Source organism: Aulonocara sp. 'chitande type north' Nkhata Bay, linkage group LG15, assembly GCF_057382095.1.
Source record: "Aulonocara sp. 'chitande type north' Nkhata Bay isolate Kocher_YH1m ecotype deep benthic linkage group LG15, A_spYH_male_GT1.1, whole genome shotgun sequence".
Taxonomy (NCBI): Eukaryota; Metazoa; Chordata; class Actinopteri; order Cichliformes; family Cichlidae; genus Aulonocara; species Aulonocara sp. 'chitande type north' Nkhata Bay.
The window spans coordinates 32676960-32694367 of NC_141358.1; positions in this window are offsets into that span (position 1 = coordinate 32676960).

Sequence of the window (17408 nt, forward strand, 5' to 3'; positions counted from 1 at the left end):
AATAGGGTTTTGGGGGGGGGTAACAGGAGGAGAGAAGCTGCAGAGAGGCGTGTAAGACTGCAACTCTTCTTCATGGTCCCAACTCTGGATAGTCATATTTTGGGGGGTTTAATATATTTGTCCATATTTCTAGAAATGCGAGCTGCTCCATCCGAAGTGGGATAGATGCCATCTTTCCTAACAAAACCAGGTTTCCTCCAGAAGGTTTGCCAATTATCTATGAAGCCCACATCATTTTTTGGACACCACTCAGACAGCCAGCAATTTAACCCTTTAAGACCTACCATAGAACCAAGTCCGCCAGAGCTTATATTATATTTTTACATGCTGTAGTGCCATTTTTGGGCGCATTTCAAGTTGATATACATCAATACAACCATTATAGCCCAAATTGTAATAATATGTATGCATTAAGTGCATAGTAACTACATAAATTGCAGAAAAGTGCAATAAACTACAAAAAAATTTAAAATCATTTTTGTTTTTTTTAGCATATATTTCTAGTTAGAAAAATTTAAGAGGCTTACCCCTCAAAACTGTAAATACAAAAAAGTTGCACAAAATAGTTTCCCACCACAGGAAGTCTTCATAGTTTTATTTTTGAAATACACAATTTTTATATACTGCAGGAAAAACGAAAATAAATATTATAATGCAAATTTGCAAAAAAACAGATATGGATCAAAATAAACTATTTTCAGCAGTGCAATATGAGTCCTAAGCATCCCAGAAACGACACAGAAAGTCATAAAGTCAAACATAACTTTTAAAAACACAACTATAGGCTCATAAGGCCCTGATGGTAAAAAAAAAACTACATTTCCGCAAAATGACATCACTTCCGGATTCGGGCAGGTCATGAAGGACATGCGATAGTTCGAGCTGATGGACGTAGGAAGTGTTACGAACAGCCAGTGTTGGGGAGTAACGGAATACATGTACCGCCGTTACGTATTTAAAATACAAAATATGAGTAACTGTATTCCGTTACAGTTACCGTTTAAAAAGGTGGTATTCAGAATACAGTTACTTTGTTGAAATAAATGGATTACACTGCGGTACTTTCCTGTTTCATATTGTCGCGGGTCAGGACTGTTTGGGTTTTGTTTGACAGCTACGTTCCATGGTTACAGGGCGACGCGCTCTCTCTCTCTCTGCGACTGTGTGTTTCCTGGGTGAGAGAGCGCCTTTTCGTTGTTGTTGTTGTTGTTGTGCTAAGCTAACAGGCAGAATGCTACAAGCATAGCTCTAAAGAATGTAGCATCATGAGCAGTGTAGTCCATGTTGCAGGGAGAATGGACTGCCATACACGTTATGGGTCTGTGAGCGCGAGGAGGGAGAAAAAGGGGAGTGGAAAGGTACGAGTTGTCATCGAGGAAAAACGGGAGCTGGAAGCATGTAAATATAATAATAACCACTGCAGCCAAGAAGAGTGCCTGACGAGCCCAGTTGTAAGTAAGCTATTAAGACTCGACTGTACACCGTGTTCGTGTTTTCCTCCGAAAACAATAAGTTCCGTTGGAGCAGCCTTTCAACGCCTCTCTCTGTCTCTCGCAAGAAAAGTTGACCCACACAACAAAGTAAAGCTATTTTTCGGCTACGAGCCGACAGGGACCCCGCCGTATCAGTCAGAGGTCCCTTTACTACAGTTTGGAGTCGCGGACCTTCAGTAATAGTAATAAATCACACAGCAATAGTACATTCACGTTGTTGTAAAAAGCATGATAATATATTAAGTAATCCAAAGTATTCAGAATACGTTACTGTCATTGAGTAACGTAACGGAATACGTTACAGAATACATTTTGGGGCATGTATTCTGTATTCTGTAATGGAATACATTTTAAAAGTAACCTTCCCAACACTGCGAACAGCTGATAGGATCGGCAAAGCGTGTTTGTGGAATGTTTTTGTTGCTGCAAGTGCTTTTTATGCAGTTTTTGCAAAGCTATATGTGGAAGGAAACTGTGACCTAGATCAAGCTGATGGCATAAGATGTAAGTACAACTCCTCCGGTTTCATATGCCAAAAAATTTATTGCGCTAGCTTACGTGGTTGCAGTTCTACCGGGATTTAAAAATAGTTACGCAAAACGGAGCATGCCCGCTCCAACCGGCTTTAAAGGGTTAAGGAGAGCATGCGGCTAAACATGTCACTCCTGGTCTGATTGGGGAGGGGACCAGAGAAAACTACAGAGTCCGACATTGTTTTGGCAAAGTTACACACCGATTCAATATTGATTTTAGTGAACTCCGGGTGTCATTACTGCCAACGTGAATTATGATTTTACCGAATTTATGTTTACCCTTAGCTAGCAGTTTTAAATTTTCCTCAATGTTGCCTGCTCTGGCCCCTGGAAGACAACTGACTATGGTTGCCAGTATCTCTAGCTTCACATGTCTCAGAACAGAATCACCAATTACCAGACTTGACCCCTGGCGGGTGTGTTGCCGAGTGGGGAAAAACGGTTAGTCAGATGAACAGGTTGGTGGTGTACCTGGGGCTTCTGTTTAAGACTATGCTTCCTCCTCACAGTCACCCAGCTACCCTCTTTCCCCAGCTGCTTGGGGTCTGCCAGGAAACAGCTAGCGGGGCCTACACTATCTTCAGCTGAACCAGCTACAGAGGCCTGGCTAGCTACGGGTGAATGAAGGGTGTGAAGCTGAGTCTCCAATTCAGTAATCCTGGCCTCCTGAGCCGCAAATATGCTACATTTGTTACAAGTATCATTACTGCTAAAGGAGGCCGAGGAGTAACTAAACATCTGACACAATGAGCAGGAAAGGGCAGGAGGGACAGGTGAAGTAGCCATGGTGCTAGCGAGTCGGCTACGTGCTAAGCTAAGCTAGCGAAACAGTAAAGACATGGTGAGTGAATACTTTGGCTATAAATTAGGTAGTGATTACATAGAAAGTGTGCTTCGGAAGAAGCACGTGAAGATTATACTATGAAAAAAGAATGTATCTAAAAGTTTTTAATTAAATTGCTAAGCAGAAAAGCTACTCAAAAACACCACTGTGTTTGAGCAGGAACAGGAAGTGATACTCTACCGCAGAGAGAGCGAACACCAAGCGACAGCGCCACCAAGAGTCAGCAATCTTTTTCCACTTATCAAATTCACAGTTGTGGTGAGCTGAAGCCTAAAAGGTAAAGGGTTTAGAACTCCCGTGAAGAAGAGTTTCTTTGATTTTTGTGAATATTGGAGCCCTGGACCACAACTCACAATCACTGTTGTTATCATAATTGTGTGGATACTATTGTGTTCCTGTTTCTCTTTATTCTTTATCCTTTATTGTGTGGATGCCTTAATAGGCATCCACACTATTGAGATCCTGTTTCTCTTTCTTCTTTATTATTATTCCGGGTGTTTCCGTACACTTTTTGCCGTGGATCTACTTCCACAATTTTTGTGCTATTTTCACCGTTCAAACTCTAAACTGTTCTGCTCTTTCTGCTAATGCCGGCTATGACTTTTGGTGTTTATTACTATTATACTTTTTAAAATATTACACTTTTTTCCTTTAATTTGTCCCATTGAAATGAATGGGAAACTTCCACAATTCTGCTAAAACTTTCTTGTCTTTGAAACTTAACTACTGCCTCATACTTTCACCTAGAAACTCCATTCAAACTTTAAAATGTTCTCAAATGATTTGGCTATTCCTGTATGATTCAGCTTTTTCAGATCTTCTACCGTTTTAATCTTATCCCTCTTTGAGTTTTCAGTTGCAAAATTGTGATTTTTCAGAAAATACATGCGTTGCTATGGTTGCTATGCAATTAACTCAGAGGGGACAGTGAAACTGTTTGAATTTTCTCTTCATGTCCAAACAACTTCTTGCTACTCGCTCAATTTTCACTCAAGCCCCACAAATTATACATCAAAACGTAGGTATTTTTGCTGGCTTTCAGAAAATGTCACTATCATTGTTGTGGGACTCATAGATATTTTCCAAATCTCCTCAGAGTAACACAAAGTCAGAAAACTCTCCATATAAACTCAATGGAGAGTTTGTTCAAAATCACCGCTGGATTTCTCTAATGAGAGGCATTTTCAAATTGTCATATCTCCTTAACGAAGCGAAGTTAAGACATGAGGCTTGTCCCCGTATATGTTCAGACACTCCTGACGCTCACAATTCAAGAATTTCTTTCTCACCTATTACCATTCTGAAATGAGTTGGACTTGTTTGAGGGTAGGAAATTTGTCCCTCGCTCAGATTTCATCAGATTTCAATCTCTGGAAATGAACCACTTTTTTCTCTCGTCATATCTTTTTGATGGATTTCCACAGAGCCCTGAAAATTTCCATGACTGTTCACCAAAGCCTGCTGTTTCTTACGGTGAAAGAATGATTTTGATGCTCCATATAGATTTAGAGTTACCAAAGGTTGTTTGAGCGCAAGTCAAGGCAGTTTTTGCTTCGCCTCTACTCAGTTACAGTGTATTACAAGTCATATATCTTTAATAATTTATGTTTTATCTCTGAATTATGAAGACCTGAAGATTCCCCCATCTCTTCTGAATAAAACGATGCCTGAATGACCGTTCTAGCCTCTACGGTTAGGAAATTATGGCCATTTGTTCGAGGGGAATCCTGAATGTCAGAAATACACTGAAGAAAACTCACACCTCTCTCTGTGTCTGTGTGTGTAAGGGCTGACTACAGCAGGTGCAGCTAATTTAACTGACCTACATATACCAAGCCCAGACTCTCCACAGCTCCTGTTCCCTTTACTGTCTGTGTATGTGTGTCTGTGTATCAATATTTCTCCTATGTTTAGGTATTACTCCTCAATCATAGTATTTCTGCTAAAGCAAAGTACTTCTACTACATCTTAGTACTTCTGCTAAATCATAGTATTTCTGCCAATTCATAGTATTTTTGCAAAATCATGGTATTTGTGCAAAATCATGGTTTTGGGGCCAAACATTTCTGTTATTTTATAATATATGTGCTGAATATATTATATGTGCCAAATCATAGCATTTATCCCAAATCATAGTATTTATGCCAAATTACAGTGTTTCTGCTAAAACGCAGAAATAGTGCCTTTTAGCAGGAATTTCTACCAAAAGATAGTACTTCTGCCAAATCAGAGTATTTGTACTAAATCATAGTACTTGTGCCAAATCATAGTATATGTACAAAAATATACTATGTCTGCAAAATCACAGTATATCTGTTATTTTATAGTATTACTACTAAGTCACAGTATTTCTGCCAATTCATAGTATTTGTACTAAATCATAGTACTTGTGCTAAATCATAGTATTTGTTGCACATCATAGTATTGGAACCAAAACATAGTATTTGTCCCAAAGCATCGTATTTGTATGGAGTAATAGTATTTCTTCTAAATCATAGTATTTCAGTCAAATCTCAGTAGTTGTGTTAAAATGCAGTATTATTGCCAAATCATAGTATTTGTACCCAATCATAGTATTTTTGCCAAATCATCATATTTATGCTGAATCATGGTATTTTTGCCAAATCGTGGTATTTGTGCCCAATTAATAATTATGTTATGTTATAGTATTACTACTAAGTCGTAGAATATCTGTTATGTTATAGTGTATCTGCGGAATATAGTATGTGTGCAAAATCATAGTATTTATACCAAATCACAGTATTTGTGGTAAAACATAGTATTTCTGCCATATTGTGGTATTTGTGCAAGAACATTGAACTGTTATGTTATAGTATTACTACTAAGTCATAGTATTTCTGCGTTGTTATAGTATTTGTGCTAAAACGTAGTATCTCTGCCAAGTCATAGAATTACTGCAATTTCATCGTTTTTTTAGGAAATCTGTTATTTTATAGTATTACTATTAAGTCATAGTATTTCTGCCAAATGATAGTATTTGTGCCAAAGCATCGTATTTGTATGGAGTCATAGTATTTCTTCTAAATCATAGTATTTCAATCAAATCTCAGTAGTTGTTGTTAAAACGCAGTATTATTGCCAAATCATAGTATTTGTACCCAATCATAGTATTTCTGCTAAATCATAGCATTTGTGCCAAATCATGGTATTTGTACCCAATCATAGTATTACTACTAAGGCATAGTATTTCTGCCAAATCATAGTATTTGTACTAAATCATAGTACTTGTGCCAAATCATAGTATTTGTTGCACATCATAGTATTAGAACCAAAACATAGTATTTGTCCCAAAGCATCATATTTGTATGGAGTAATAGTATTTCTTCTAAATCATAGTATTTCAATCAAATCTCAGTAGTTGTGTTAAAATGCAGTATTATTGCCAAATCATAGTAGTTGTACCCAATCATAGTATTTTTGCCATGTCATCGTATTTGTGCCGAATCATGGTATTTTTGCCAAATCGTGGTATTTGTGCCCAATTAATAATTCTGTTATGTTATAGTATTACTACTAAGTCGTAGAATATCTGTTATGTTATAGTGTATCTGCGGAATATAGTATTTGTGCCAAATCGTAGTATTTATACCAAATCACAGTATTTGTGCTAAAACATAGTATTTCTGCCATATTGTGGCATTTGTGCAAGAACATTGAACTGTTATGTTATAGTATTACTACTAAGTCATAGTATTTCTGCGTTGTTATAGTATTTGTGCTAAAACGTAGTATCTCTGCCAAGTCATAGAATTACTGCAATTTCATAGTTTTTTTTAGGAAATCTGTTATGTTATAGTATTACTACTAAGTCATAGTATTTCTGCCAAATCATAGTATTTGTGCCAAAGCATCGTATTTGTATGGAGTCATAGTATTTCAATCAAATCTCAGTAGTTGTTGTTAAAATGCAGTATTATTGCCAAATCATAGTATTTGTACCCAATCATAGTATTTCTGCTAAATCATAGCATTTGTTCCAAATCATGGTATTTGTGCAAAAACATAGTATGTCTGCAAAACCATAGTATATCTCTTATGTTATAGTATTACTACTAAGGCATAGTATTTCTGCCAAATCATAGTATTTGTACTAAATCATAGTACTTGTGCCAAATCATAGTATTTGTTGCACATCATAGTATTAGAACCAAAACATAGTATTTGTCCCAAAGCATCGTATTTGTATGGAGTAATAGTATTTCTTCAAAATCATAGTATTTCAATCAAATCTCAGTAGTTGTGTTAAAATGCAGTATTATTGCCAAACCATAGTAGTTGTACCCAATCATAGTATTTTTGCCAAATTGTGGTATTTGTGCCCAATTAATAATTCTGTTATGTTATAGTATTACTACTAAGTCGTAGAATATCTGTTATGTTATAGTGTATCTGCGGAATATAGTATGTGTGCCAAATCGTAGTATTTATACTAAATCACAGTATTTATGCTAAAACATAGTATTTCTGCCATATTGTGGTATTTGTGCAAGAACATTGAACTGTTATGTTATAGTATTACTACTAAGTCATAGTATTTCTGCCAAATCATAGTATTTGTGTGAATTTGTATACTGTAATATCACTGTAGTATGTAGTGGCTAAGTAGGGGGTGTTTACAGTGTAAATAGGTCATCTCTTGTGTTGGAGTGCCCTCTTGTGGCGCCTTTTGGGTAGTGCCTTAGTAAACTTGAACCCTGTAAGAAGTGGTATCAGACTGATTTGTAGTGGAGGAATTTGTTGCCAGTTTTCTTAATCATAGAAACCACACCATATCACCTCTCCACATCCTCCTACTGTATGCCATGCCTCCCTCTACCATCCATCTGACCGCCAATAAACTCCACCTGTGGTAATCTAATCCCTGGATGTCAGCCTCTCCTTCTGACCGAGGATAGTTACTATTGTAGCACCACCCAGCATTAAACTGACGTACACCATTCTGTACAATAGTATTTGTTCTAAAAAGTAGTATTTCTGCCAAATCATAGTATTACTGCTATTTCATACTATTTAAGCGAAATTACAGTGTTTCTGCAAAAACATGTTTGAGGGGTGGAAATCTGTCCTCCTCTCATTTTTCAAACTCCGAAAATTAAGCCATTTCTTCTCTCGTCATGTCTCCGCCACGGAGATACAAAGAGCTATGTAAATCGCAGTCAAAGTACACCAAAGTCCGCTGATTCACCCAGTGCAAGAATTATGCTTCTATCCCACCTAGTTTTTGAGTACAAATTTATACACTATCACAGACCGGTAATTCATATTGATAATTTATTACAATTCTGCAAAGTTTTATGATTTTAGCAGCTTTTCTAATATGGACCTCAGATTCTTGTTAACAGTCTATGGCAGAAATACATACAAGTACACAGCCTGATGAAGCAGACAGAAGCAGTACCTCTGATTGGTTCAGCATTTTCACCTCTTATCAGCACAAATCTCAGCCTCTTCTGCTGTTTTCATTAGAATTGTAAGCTTTTCCACCTTTTTTCAGTTACGTGAGAACCAGTTTGGCTCAATGAGTAGCTGAAAAATATCAGCCTCTTCTGCTGTTTTAGCAGGATTTCAGAGTTCAGCTTTTTCACTTTTTTTAAGCACAAATTTCAGTTTCTTTACCTCATTTCACAACAAAGTTCTTCCTCTTCACCTCTTTTCTGCTAATTTGAGCTTCTGCTCCACAGTGCACATTGTCCCTCTCATCATATCTTTGCTTGTGACCAGAGCTCATTTCGCTCAGAGGGTAGGGCATCTGCCGTGAGACCCGGTGGCAGAGGTTTGAATCCTACCTGTGACAGTTGCTACACATGTTCCCTGCTTGCATGCGCTCTGCTTTCTTGTGTGTCACTGCTCTCCAGTGTGTCATTACACATACAGCCATCTTCAGCAAGCACTTCTGCTTCTACACCTCTTTTCAGCTCATCTTTTTGCTTCTTTGCCTCTTTTCAGCAGAAATTCTTCTGATTCACCTCTTTTCTGCCAAATGTTTATCTTTTTCACCTCTTATCAGCACAATTCTAAGCAGCTTCTGCTAATTTCACCACAATTGTCACTCTCTCCACCTCTTCTTTGTGTGAATGAGTTTGGTGCACTGAGGTGAATCGCCGCCTTTAGACCAGAAGGGCCAGGTTCAAATCCTGCTCAGGGCAATGTTTTGTTTTTTTTTCAACTTTTTCAGCTTTTTTCAGCAGACATCTTCAGCGTTAAGGCATCCACACAGCATTTTCGCAGGAAATGCAAATTTTTCTAGTTATTCTTCAAGTTGCCACTTTCTTTGCCGCTTAACTACTCCCTCAGTTTTCAGCCGTTTTTCACCATTCAAACTCTAAACTGTTCAGCTCTTTCTCCTGATGCCTGCTATGACTTTTGGTAGTCATAACTTTTATACTTTTTCAGATATTAAGCTTTTTATGTCATTTTTTGGCCCATTTTGCTGAATGGGACCACATTATCAGTGTGATCACAAGTTTTGCTTGCTTGGCTGAGCCATGTTTTAGCTCAGTGAGATAAGCAGCCGTTCTCAGAGTAGGAGGCCCGGGTTCAAATCCAGGTTGTGGCAACATTTCTTTCACTTACCAGTTAAACTTTTTTAACTCTTTTCAACACAAATTTCAGCTTTTTCACCGCTTATCAGCACAATTTTCAGTTTTTTCTGCTGTTTTCAGCACAAATCCAAGCTTTTTAAGCTGTTTTCAGCAAAAAACCTCTTTTCAGCAGATTTCTGCTCATTCAACTCTTTTCAGCAGAAATTCTGCTCATTCAACTCTTTTCAGCAGAAATTCTTCTTATTCACCTCTTATCAGCACAATTCTCAGCCTCTTCTGCTCATTTCAGCACAATTATCAGTCTCTCCACCTCTTCTTTGTCAGAAAGATGTTGACGCAGTGAGATGAGAACCTGCCTTGAGTACCAGAAGGGCCAGGTTCGAATCCTGCTCAGAGCAACATTTTTTGCTTTTTTTTTTTTCAATTTTTTCAGCTTTTTTCAGCAGACATCTTCAGCGTTAAGGCATCCACACAGCATTTTCGCAGGAAATGCAAATTTTTCTAGTTGACCTTTGCTTCACAGTAAATAAATGCACTGTTATTAAACCAGTTCTAACTACTAACTACTTTAGCTATCTTTGTTTCCTAAAATAGACAGAGTCACAATTTATATTGATCCAAACTTATTTAAACAAAGGTCTGAGACAAATTCAAAACTAGATGTTGCAGTACTTGGCTCATTCTTCTTCTCCTTAGTGGGCCTCACCACCACTGGTGCAGGGCCATTAGCTTGCAGCTACTTTTTCAAAATTTGAAGCAGAGCATCTTAGCAGCTGACATTTAAGATTACCTTTGGACAAAATAATGCAAATGCTTACACACTGCCATAGAGCTGCCTGACCTGACTGACAAAACCACAGAACTGGATACCCACCTCTATGGATCTAAGAGGGTGTCAGGGGAAGGCAAAACATTGCGAATGTCCTTATTTTTTCTTTTGTGAAGGTATCAAAATTTTAACACTTAAAATTTTAACACACTTAAAAAATGAAATATCTCATTAATGAATAGCAAGTATGTTTATTGTATCACTGAAAAAGCAAGATTCAGGTTTTCATTTGTCTTACATAGGCCAAGTTCAGAAGCAAGTGGTCCTGTGTATTAAAAGTGGACCAAGCACATGGAGAAAGCAATATTTTTGAAGCAATCATACTCTTGTCATTCACTCAATCAATCATTCACTCAGGGAAAAAATTCTCTCTACCTTTCTCTTTGCTGTTAACATGCAGAGTGTGGGGAAAAAACACAAATAAGTGTTTTGTGTTTTGTCAGGCTAGATTTTGAATTCCATCACAGATTACTCTGCTTGTGTTCATCCTTGTTAGGAAGTAGGAAAAAAAAATGAAGATTTTTACAAATGAAAGGTGACACCTGTCTATAATGAGATAGAGAGAGAGATGAGTGATGAGTAATAAATGATTGCCACAGTATCCAATTTCCCAAACAAGCTTATATGGATGCATCATGAGAAAAGCAATGGCTGGGTTTTATTTCTAGCCAGCGCATGACTGATATGCATGGCTTACTTTTGTAATTGTCTAGGTGCATTGGACCCAAAGACGGACATAGCAATCTTTTCAGCCTAATAATGTAGTATTTGCTAAAATGGCTTCAGAAGTGAATTATCACTTTGGTCTCTGGCACAGGGATTCAGTCCTCTCTAGAGATGAACATTGTAGTCACTTTACTTCTAATGCATCATGGAAGGCACTAAATAGTACGGACATATAATACATTCTCAGAATGTGAGACAGCATGATGAAGGGCAACCTCCTGTTTAAGCCGACCGTCCTGTAAGTAGAAGGTCACTTTTACCTCTCTGGGGAAATGGGTGTCTCTCTGGGACCTGTGATTGAACAAATTCCTAATTATTTTGTGCAGTAATGGCATTGAAAGCCCTCTACAGTCCAGCATGGGTGTCATCACTAGTGTAGCAGTGGTGTTTTTGAACCACATAAAGAGCAACTTTGCTGGGGCACCTTATCACATCTATTCAAATGAATTAGGTTGTTCACTTAAAGTGAAACACTTGCCAATATGTGCCCTAAATCGTCTCAATGGTTGGAGATTCCATAGGCTGCCTCTCCAGTGTCTTTTAAATTTTGACACAATGAATTGTGCAAATGGGGATAAAGGGGTTGTGGACTTGTTTGTGGACATGAAAAATGACTTGTATGCAGTCTCAAAACAGACTTGGGAGTAAAGTAAAAAAAAAATGTTAAAATCTAATATTTAGAATTCCACAGCCAGAGTCATTATTGTTGCTGTTTATACCTCTGATGTCTACTTCGATCAGAGTAATGCTCCATATGTAGAAAAAGCAAAAGTCATGACAAAGTGGGTTCATGAGTGCAAGAGTGAGTTCAGTGGCCTTTGTTGACCTTCCCAAATCTGAATCAGTAGAAAATGACATTGACTGAAACCAGCTCACTGAATGAACAATGGGCTGTGAGGTCAGTTCCTTGATCATTAATATGCAAATTGTCATGACCATTGATCAACGACCACTGATCAAAGGCCATTGATCAATGAACATGAGTACCATTCACAGAGAGTTGGGGAATGGTTGCTATCACACCCACACCCACAATGTTGTTAAACACATCATTTATCAGCAATGAAAACAATAATATGCTCACTATGCTTCCTTGTGGCGTTCCATTTTCTATTGGCAAACTTCCTGAATAGCTCAGTCTTCCAACCAAAATAAAATCCTTAATCCATCTGAACAGTCGACTATTTATACCCATTTCCCTAATTTTAATTATTAGACCTTCTTTCCACATCATATCATATGCTTATTCTGTCTTTGTAAACGGAGTATTCAATGCATCATTTGTGTTGTCTACTTGCTGCAGTATCCCCCTATTTTCTGATTTTCTGCAATTGTCATTTCTCTTCCCCTTTGACCTTCTTTACTAATATTATTTAAGCTGTGAATTTCATTTATCACTATCCCGGGTCTCTGACCCAGCATTTTGTTTACATTTTGAATTTTTAAGTTAGCCCTTTAATTATGTTGTATAATAGGATTATTTTTTGGTTGCCCTAAGTTTAGTTTAGTTCAGTTATGTTTCACTTTGGTCTTCTGTGTTAGTCTGTCATGTTTCTTGTCTTCTTGTCCATGTTGTCAAGTTCACATTGTCATGTCTGTGTTCCATGCTGTTTCCTGTTTTATTGTGAAAGTCCCTGTCCTATGTGCACTGTGTCTAGTTTTTCTTCCCCTTGTCTCGTTGGGTCTGATTTGTCCTAGCTGTGTTCCCACCTGTTCTCCATCCCCTCATTATCCCTCTGTGTACTTAAGTCCTCTGTCCTCCTATGTTCAATGTCAGGTTGTCTGTTGTCCTTTGTGCCACGTTTCCAGGTTCCAGGTAACTTTGGATCCACGTCAGGGTTCATGTTTTTTTTTTTTTTTTTTAAAGTTTATCTTTAGTTTCCCCAGTTTAGGTCATTGTTTAGCTTCGCCTCTGCCTTGTGTTTTGTAATGTTTTACCAGCCTTAATAAACGGCTCACTTTCTTTAAATATTCAAGTTTTCGTCCTCGTTCCATCGTGTCTGCATTATGGGTGCTCTTCGTCACTCCATATAGTCTGCCTCTGCCAGACTGTGATATCACTGCTATAACTTTGACATCATTTAATACTGGATACCCATATTTATCCAGTATTATACCCAAAACACCATTTCTGCACACCTCTTGTACCATGCCTCTCTATTTTCAGTTCTGTCTCAGTCCATGCCAGATAGTGGTCACTCCCCATCATTATCTCTTTGACTACCTGCCATGAACAAACACCCGCCAATGAATCTGATACTAATGTGAGATCAATTGGTGATTATGTACCATCCCTAGTACTGATTCTTGTACTGCTTCCATCATTTAGGCATAGCAAATTTTTAACTTCCATTAACTCTTCAATTACTGCTTCATTTTGGTCTTTGTAATCTCCCCATAATGTTCTATGAGCATTAAAGTCCCACACCAAATTACTTTCCCCCCTAAGTGTACCCCAAGTTCTTGATGCTTCCATTTTCTGTCCAAGTTTCAACTACAGTATACTCCAACTGTGTTCCTTCTCCCAAAGCTCTATACTAAATTCTTTGTTTCATAAATATAACACAACCTCCTCCTCTACCCTTCCTTCTACCACTTCAAACACTCTCATACCCTTTAATAACAAAGTCCAAACTCAACAAAACTCATGCACCCTATTTTAACAGAGGAACCTGGAAGAAACGGTTCTTGGAATTCCAGCATTACAGACAGTCTATCAACTCTTTCCCCACTGACTGTTCTCAGCAGTCTTTTAATCCTGCTGACATCACTGCCAGAAATACTTTGTGTGATTTTTTTTTTTTCTAGATCTCCCTCTACTGGTACCTTTGATTACTCCCCACACCACCTTAAACTCCCCCAATGTTTTCCTTTCTCTGACACACTTTTTGCAAGTACTCTCACAATTTAACACTTTATTTTTCTGCGCTTCCGTCTTAATGGCTATGAACAAACTTCCATCTCTTAGTACTTTAGCTAGTGTTACATCTCCAAACTTCTTTTTCAGCTGTCTTGATAAAACTATCAGGCTTAATTGCACTCCCTTATCCTCCAGCGTAAATCTCTATATTATTTTAAACTCTTCTCTGACAATCTTTTTCTGAATTACACCCCCGTCATCTGAGATATTCCCCTATAAACTTTGTTTGCTACTCTGAGTTCCTAACATACTCCCATCCTCTCTTACTCTTCTTCCTCTACCTGACCCTGTCCTATAACCGGCTTCCAGTCTCCTAAATCCATGTCATCATCGTCCTCTACCTGTGTGCCATTCTAGTCCAGTCACACACCAACTTATGCCAATCGCCAAAATCCGTGATCCAAATCTGTATTCCAAAGCCAAAACTAAACAATCCACTCAAACAGTCTTCCGATAATCCACAAAACCTCCACGTGCTGCTTCCACCCGACAACTGCCAACCACTTCACAGCAGGCCTAGCTGGCTAGGAAGCTGCCCTTTTGTAATGATCCATGGCAGGGGATTGGCTTACAGTGTCGAGATCAGCCAATACACATGTGCCAATTAACTGTGAATGGGCCAATAGGTGGAAGTTTGACACCTGAAAAACAAGAGCAACAGAAAAACAGCAGTGCCACTCATCGTGACATGTAACACCCTAAAATGTTGATACCGCAAAGTACTCATGTGGGTATAATTTCCTTTTGCTTTTCCCCCCTTTAATATACACCACCTTGTATGTGTTATATTTCTTTATGAAGGATGTAGACATTAAATGCCAGTGCACTTAGAAATAATAAACAATCCACTATTCCTTTGGATTCCTTGGAACAGCAGCCATTCAGGTCTCATCAGCTTAAGTTTTGTTTGTATGAAATTATTTCAGGAACATTACTGCTTAGTTTCTTTTATTACTTTCTACTAGTCTGACTCTGTCCTCAGGGGTAAGAGCTGGCAGAAAGAGCCTACTCTAGATTATGTTTGTCCTTTAAAATTGATAAGTGAATCAAAAGAGTATTACATATTAATAATTAATTTCACAATGTGAGGTAGAAAAAAAGGGTCCTGGATCAAACTTGCTTAAATGAAACAGAATGCCTCAGCAAAAATGCAGCAGTGCAGCTCTGGCATGCTAATAGAATGATTTAAGAAATCACCAACTGCAAATAAAGTGATCCTCGCTGAACTCCACTCTGCTTACTTGTCACCTAATGGCCCAATACATCAGTTAATAATGACTATCACAGCTGCATAGAGCCTTATCCAACAAACATTACAAAAAAAACCCAAACATGTCAGGACCAAAGTCAGAATGTGAGGTGGACCCAAAAACAGACTCAAAACGGAGGCTCAAAATTATGTGAACAAGAACTTTATTTACAGTGACGCTGTGACAACAATATTTACAAGTGTTAAAGCTAGAAATGAGGCTAAGGCAAATGAACGTCAACTATGAAATATCAGATTACGTGAGTATGATGCTATGAACATGAACTGGGAAACACTATGAACATGAACTATGGAACTAGAAAAAGTTGCATTTCCTGCGAAAATGCAGTGTGAATGCCGTGTAGTGGAATCTGTTTAAACAGCTGAAGAAGTAGAACTATCTGCTGAAAACCGGTGAAGAGGCAGAAATTTTTGCTGAAAAGCCAAAAACTCGGCTGAAAAGTGGTGTAGAAGCTGAAATTTGTACCGAAAAGAGGTGAAAAAGTTGAACTGTCTGCTGAAAAGAAATGTTGCCATGAGCAGGGTTCGAACTGGGTCCTCCTGGTCTCAAGGCTACTGATCTCACTGAGCCAAACTGGATCTCAGGTAACTGAAAAGAGGTGAAAAAGCTGGAAATTCCGCTAAAAAGAGGTGAACTTTTGAACTTTCTGCTGAAAAGAGGTGAACTTGTTGAATGTTCTGCTAAAAAGAGATGAAAAAAACAGAAAATTCAGCTGAAAACAGGCCAAGAACCTGAAAATTCTGCTGAAAAGCGGTAAAGAAGAAGAACTTTCTACTGAAAAGGGGTAAAGAAGCAGAACATTGCGCTGAAAAGAGGTAATGAAGCTAAAGTTTAAGCTGAAAACAGCTGAAGAATCTGGAATTTTTGCTGAAAAGGGGTGAAGAAGCTGAAATTTGTGTTGAAAAGAGTTTAAAAAGTTTAACTGTTAATTGAAAGAAATGTTGCTATAAGTGGGATTCGAACCCAGGCCTTCCGCTCAGAGAATGGCTCCATATCTCACTGAGCTAGGTTGTGATCAGATCTGCCCAGAGGAGGGAGAGGTGAACTGTATGCCTCTTCTGTGTTGGCGTACAGTGAGTCCAGTGTTCTATTGTCTCTGGTTGGGCATGTTACATACTGGGTGAAGGTGGGCAGTGTGGAGTCCAGTGAGACATGATTAAAGTCCCCTGATATTAGGAGAAGGGCTCTCAGAGATTGCGTTTGCAGTCTGCTGACTACGGAGTGGAGAGAGTCATAGGCTGTATCCGCGTTGGCCAAGGGGGGGGGCATACGCTGTTATCGCAATAACTTGCCAGAATTCCCTGGCGATGTAGTACGGATGCATGCTAATGGCTAACAGCTCAATGTCTCTGCTGCAGAGTTGTTCTTTCACAGTGATGTGCCCAGGGTTACACCATCTGTCGTTCACAAAGACTGCCAGTCCCCCTCATTTCCTCTTACTGCTTTCTTTCATCCTGTCCGCCCACAGCAGCTGGAATCCAGGTAGCATCACACTCGTGTCCGGAGTTAGCGGTGTTAGCCAGGACTCCGTTAGCATCATGATGCTATATTGCCGGTACTCCGTCTGTGACCAGGTTAGCGACATGAGCTCATCCATCTTATTGGGCAGCGATCTTACATTTCCAGTGATCACAGAAGGAATAGATGGCCTGTAACGTCTCCTTCTCAGGCGACGGCGCTCCCTCCCAGCACGACACCCCGTCTTTTCCTCCTCAGCTTGCTGGAAATGTCGTGCCTGTCCGGCAGCCACACCGCTGCGGGACACAGAGCTAACAGCTGATCCCTACTTTAAACAAAGGATCTATGCACTGGGTCCCCAAATACGGGTGAAAAAAGTGGAAAAAAACAGAGAAAAACAACCAAGACTAGCACAAAACCATAGTCCATGATTGTAGAATGTAATTGCTAAAACTTTAGTTACAAAAAAATTAAGAGAAAATAAAGAGATAAGAAAGAAGCTCAGAATGAGCGGAGCTGCTGTAACAGGCTGCCACACATGGGGGGCGCCGGATAAGTCTGCTATTGAATACCAGGTTCAAGTTCTCTCTAGGATATTGTAGACAAGGCAGAACGAGGGCATGTGCAAGATGCAAAATGTGCAAATATAATATAATTTAGATGTTTATGAGCAGCTATGTGACTGGGGTGTGCAAATAAGCATATTGTTTGCAGGTCCAGTTTATAGTGCATTTGTGGAAGTCTTGTGAAGTTGTTTTTGAGTCTTTTGGT